This window comes from Pantherophis guttatus, chromosome 3 (genome assembly GCF_059756535.1).
Source record: "Pantherophis guttatus breed Tessera chromosome 3, ASM5975653v1, whole genome shotgun sequence".
Taxonomy (NCBI): domain Eukaryota; kingdom Metazoa; phylum Chordata; class Lepidosauria; order Squamata; family Colubridae; genus Pantherophis; species Pantherophis guttatus.
This window is the reverse complement of record NC_142065.1, coordinates 183,632,165-183,638,490: the sequence shown is the minus strand read 5'-3', so window position 1 is coordinate 183,638,490 and position 6,326 is coordinate 183,632,165.

Below are 6,326 nucleotides of genomic sequence, written 5' to 3'. Positions count from 1 at the left end.
CAGCAGGGGGTGTCTTTGTATTTTCACAAAACGAAACAGCCAGGATTATACTCGACAAGTAGAACTAAGGTCAGAATACAGTGTGCAAAAAGGAAGCTAGAGTTCAATTTATAAAGCTGACCGGCTTGTCTGAAGACATAGCAAAGAAATGTGTGAGTTTCTTTAATGATATATCATGGTTGGCATGTGTTACAATTTTTTTAAAAAATGTCAAGCAAATGTGAGGTGTATATAAATAAAACACTTCATCATGATTGCTAGCTCTTCGGAGAATTAACAGGTTTAAAACTCAAACAAAAATCAAGCTACTCCCAAAAGATCTGCATACTGTAAACTGGGAGCACGCTGTTTTGAATAAAGAAATGCAGCAACATGGATCCATGAGAGAAAAAAAGACGCATTTTTGTGGCATTATTATTAGGAAAACCAAATTATTTTTAAAAGTATGCAGATTTTAGGTTTTTCAGAACTCTTCATCAAATAATGTTCCTTTTAAAAATGTGGGATGGGAAGAAGCAGAAAGTCCAAAAATCAGGGCTAAGGCTTTACTTGCATAGTTTGCAATTTCAAATCAAGTTTAAGATGCATAAATATCTTGATATTGCAAAATATCAAGTTATGGCATAGAAAAGTACCATTCTTGCAGGGTATTTATTCTTACATCTTATAAATATGCTATCAATAAAACTTTGAAATATTTAAATCACAACTGTATACCTGTTTATTCAGTAAGTTCTCAACAAGTGCTCATAATAACAAGCCATTGTAACTTAAGTCTGGGGCAAGTTATTAAATCCCCTACCTCAAAAAAAAGCCTATAAAAAGGAATGTGGATGTGGAATGAAGTCATAATATTAATTCAGTGAAGTCCAACATGGTTTTGTAATATAAAGTACAGAAAGTAAGATGTTTAGGATTGTGGAGTTTCTGAAATGCAGTCTGCAAGAGGTTCTTCAGAGCGCACAGAAGAATGAATGTAACATTTTTTTCTGGAACTTTGTAAAACTGCATTTTTTCCTTGGATCTTTGATAGCTGCAGAAGAATGCTATGCATTCCTTAGAAAAGATGCAGTTGTTTTGAAGAGTTGCAGACAGGGGCATATTTACACTCTTAATTAATTCTTCCAAGTTATTTCCAAACCTCTGCTCAGTTGTATTAATTATATGATGCCGTTTTAAAATGCGTAATGATTTCAGAGAAAACTGTTCAAATCTTTCCAACAATGCAGCAATCGTAACTATCAACTGGAAACTGAAGTCCTCCAGATTTGTAACGCAACTCCCAATAGCCCCTGCCAGTATAACCAAATGGATTCTGGGACCCATCTTTCAGCAACAGGGCTAGGTACATTGAGATGCAGAAACTAAAACAAGTTTCTACTTTTTTGTGCTGGCTGCTTTGTCCTTAACAAAGCTCCTAACTTCTGAAAAGTACATTTTTCAGCAGTTAACAGAAAAAGAGCAGGAAAGAACATTGTACTCAAGGGAAACCTGTCAGTATTCCGCCCTCCAATAAATAAGATATGAACAAAAGAGTGAAAGAAGCAAGCTTTTATCCTATGTACACATTGTGTGTGTACAAAGGCGTCTTGGAATCAATCTTGACTCCTGGTGACTGCCTAGACTAGAGTAGTCCCTGCAGTTTTCTTGGCAAGATTTCAGAAGTGGTTTGCCACTGTCTCCTTCTTAGGGCTGAGGGAAAATGATTGCCCCAAGATCACTCAGCTGGCTTTATGTCTAAAACAAGACTAGAATTCATAGTCTCCAGCTTTTTATCCAGATGCCATAACCATTATACCCACCTTGCTCTAATATGTCTACCTATACCTGATACGTTTTGGATTATTTGGCAGAAGTAAAAAAAAAAGTTTTCATTTATACTTTGATCTATGCTTTTCTGCTAAAAAGCAGGGTGCTGGAAATCATAACAGCACAAGGTGCCCTGCATCTCCAATTTTCTCACTGCAGGCTTCTTGACATCATTCATCTGGTTCAGTGATTATGAGCCACAAATTGCTGATGACTGAGGCAGCAACAATCATGGGGCATTAATCTGGAAGAATGCATGGCAAGATGATTCATTCATTTAGGAGCTTCAAAGGAAGTCTGCAACAATGTTGCCTTGCCTCCTAATTATTTTTAATTAAAAACAGTGTCAGATACAAAACTGCTTTAGCATAAAATCATTGTAGCTAGGAAAATGGAAACACCTGAGTTGGTGTTATGCTTCAAGCCCAAGTCAAAATGGTGGTATTTACTTTTGTCATATATTTCTGCTGTTTTACCAGCTTTTCTAAAATCAAGGTCATTCCTGTTGAAAACTTGTTCAAGACGTACAATGCTGCAGGATTCTTAATCTCAGATATTATGGAAACATGAGTCATTATTCCTACGGAAATAATGAACAGGATATGCAGCAGATAGGTTTCAAGAACTCTCTTCCTCTCTCTTATTTTGAGGTATTAACAGTAGTTAACTACAATTCATGTCGGTCAAATATGGATAAGCTCTGGTTTGTGGCAAGTAAAAATACAAAAATTTGAAACAACAAGCAAAACCCCTCTCCAACAAGCACAGATTCAATGACTTCACAGAAAAGTTAAATTAATAAGCACTGAAGTCTGTTTTCTCATACAGTAAATTAGCCACTATAGTACTTGCTTTTTTATCCCCCAAAGTCTACATTATAACTCAAGATCTATATCACACCAAGCAGAGCAAGAATTGGGAATTTGTGGCTCTCTACCAGATATTTTCAGGGTGATGATAAATCATCATATGAAAACAATAAAATCATATAATAGCAGTATAAACAAAGAAAGGGGGGGTGGGAAACAGTGGTCAGGATAATTACATCAATTAAAATGTCTGGGAAAACAAAAAAGTTCCCAAACAGCTTCATCAGCACAAGATGCATCTCCATCAATTGGTGTGTCTACCTATTACCAGGGACGTAGGAAGCAACCTTATTCATTTATATGTCTACATTATATATGACGTGCAAGGGAGATGCCCTGTGTGCTGGATCTCCACTCCCTGAGCATATCTGCTTAGCCTACCTGATTAGGTAGAGTAGCCATGCTCCAGAGCCACTTCCCTGAAACGTCAGTATCTAGCTACTTCAAAAGTGTACTTTTTCCATGGCTGTTCCTATCATATGCACATCCTATCCCAGGAAATCCAGTAGCCCCTCCCCAGCCTTTTAGTCTTCCAGAAAGCCCTTAAGACCTGGCTTTTCATCTGTTAGAGTAGAGTGAGGTGCTTGGGATTAGTAGTTGGTGCATCCCAAGTAGATGGCAGATGCATTGAGTTTTGGTTGTGTTTTACAGCTTTATGGTTTTATAGCTTGTGGGGTTTGTTGTAGTTGTGAGCATCAGAACTGTTTTAAAATGGGTAGCAATACAATCTTTAAGTAAATAAATAAATGATTCCATTTTTTATGTATAGCAGCAGTGTGCTTAGACATTCACGGTGCAACAATCCAGATTGTTGTAGTCTAGGTATGATGACCCTGGAATATTTTCAGGACTTTTGTCAGAAAACTCACATTTAATAAGAGCTGTTGATAATGAAGAATAATAGGATAAGTACCGGTAGTTTCTATTAAAGTGTAGCTGAAAAATGAAATCTTGCTTCCCTTGTAGGGAAAAAAGGGTAAGCAATAGTTCAAGCTAGGAGCCAGAAAGGGGAAAAAATTCATGAACAAAGTTCATTTCTTTTCTAAAAATAAATATGGTTTCATGAATATAGTTCCCAAAATAGTATTTTTACTAAAGGTCAGCCTGACTGGGAATTATCCACATGCTGTCCAATCACATTTGGAAAGGACCAATTTGATTTAGGTTTTCATGACATTTTACGCAAAAGTGAACTTTTGGTATTACATATCAAAAGTGAACTTTTAGTATTACGTATCAAAAGTGAACTTTTAGTAATCACATAAAATGTATAATTCACAAATCAGTAGAATTAAACTCTATCTTCAAAATAATAAAGACACTGAAACATTTATTTTAGAAAGGGGTATGAGAACATAATTTGCAAAAAGGCATTCCATGAATCCTATACATATTAGCAGAAATCCACATAAATCCTCCTAGGTATGCATGATTTGTAATTTCCAGGGATATTCGCAAGATCTTAAGAAAGCTTAGTGAGCTTGAGCTAAAATGTATGGCTCTGTCATGGTATGCCTTTATGGTGATACAATAGGAAAGGGATTAACACATCTCTACAATTTCTAAGGTAGTTGGAACAATTTATTGTATTTGGGATGTAACTCCTGAAGCAAGCAAGCATGTTCCCCTTTCTTCATTGGATGCTTTTTAAACAATAAAATGCCTTTGAAATAACAAATTTTGTCAAAACCAAATATCCCATATCAGCAGTTATGATGCTCATAACTGTATCAAAACTAAACAAATATTTTTAAAGTTAGTACTAAGGACATTTATGGCTCTTGAATTAAAGAATTGGAGCACATCAAAGCTTGCAGTTCTTCAAAATATTAAAGCTGCTTCTGTGGATATAAAATTAAAATGGATCCATTTCAACTGTGCTGGACACCCCAAATTTTAAAGGATTTAAAGGATTAATATCTGTTGGTGATATAAAAATTTGAGGGGTCGTTGACTGATGATTTGGTCCTGTGAATCACTAAAATCTTTTTAGAGTAATATTTTAATATACATAGAGTTGAGTAATTTTTAGTCTAGAATGCTGATGTTAAATTATGTTCTGAAACTTTGGAAGGTAACTATTTTTGAACTGTTATTATTAAGTTTGAAAAATACTGTAGTAATATTTCTGAGATTAAGGATTGGATTCAAGAGATCTGGGATTTCTGTTTTTGAAAAGATAGTTTTATCCACTAATCAAAAAATGACTGTGTTTTTCAGTGGCATAGGTTTCGATACTTTGTAATCTTCCTCCCTTTTTTGTCTTTTGTTTGTTTAGTTTTTCATTTATTTTATATTCTAGTGCTTCGTGTAATTTTTCCTATTTCTTTCCATAAAACTTAGACTAGAATTTACTGTACTTCCAAATAGTCATGTATAGCTTTTATTTATACTTATTTTACAATGCAAAGGCTCAGAATGTGTGAATACAATCCTGAAAGAACTTTCTCATAGGTTGGCCCATCAATAGTAGTAACCCAGATACATTCATAAGGAAGTTTGTTTGACTCCTTACAGAGTCAGAGGGAATGATGGAAGTCTTCTAGTCCAACCCACTGCTTAAGCAGGAGACCCTATCATTCCATACAAGTGGCTGTCCAGTCTCTTCTTAAAAGCCTACAGTGCCCACAACCTGTGAAGGCAAGCCATTCCAGTGGCTAATTGTTCTCACTGTTAGGAAATTTCTATGTTGCTTCTCTCCTTTATTAGTTTCCATCCATTGTTTCTTGTCTTGCCTTCTGGTGCTTTGGAAAATAGGTTAATCCCCTCTTCTTTCAAAAATATCCTTCTTGAAAGAGAATTTCGGTGATGCAATTCCTACAATTTAAGACATCCTTGCAAAGAGTTGTTTCCTAATGTTAGGACTCAACATATTTGTATTTTGTTTCTGCAATATAAGGCAGTGCTTAAGAGAGTAGGAAAAATTTCCCTAAGATTATTATTTTAAAATTTGACTTTAGTTAATAAAAATACAATTTTCTCTAACTTGATGTTATTAACATCCCAACCAATGGGGAAATCCATTATAATTGGATTGTATGACTTTTGGAAATGTTTGTACTAATTATTTCATTTATTGGGTTCACACAACACACTGCATAAACCATGCTTAACAAACCACAATGACTGTTTACACAATATGCTAAACTAAAACCAAATAAAACATAAATTAGGATTGTTTCAGAAGAAATGCTTCAAACCTCACGTAAGCACAGTGCCTTTCTTCTACTCATTAAAAAAAACCCCACTCATTAAAATGAATGCAACCACACTTTTCTTTCTTCTGAATAAAATGCTAAACCCTTTGTTGTGTCAAACAGTTGACTGAATATCTGTGCTCTTTCAGGATTAGGCCAATTTATAATTCACAAAGAGATAATTAAAATACCTACACCAAATCTAAGGATCCTATTATCATCACAATCAAGTTAAATAGTGATATGAAGCATATTTGTTTGACTTGTTCACTGCATACATAAAACTTAAAAAGACTTCTGAAAGCTTTAAGACACAAAGAGTTCTCCAAACATTATGTGGAAATAAATCCCATTGAAGTAAAGCCCAGTGGAATTGACAGCTGAACAGACATGCATGGGATTGTGCTATTCATTGTATGTAATTATAATTTTGCAGCAAATAGTTAATTGC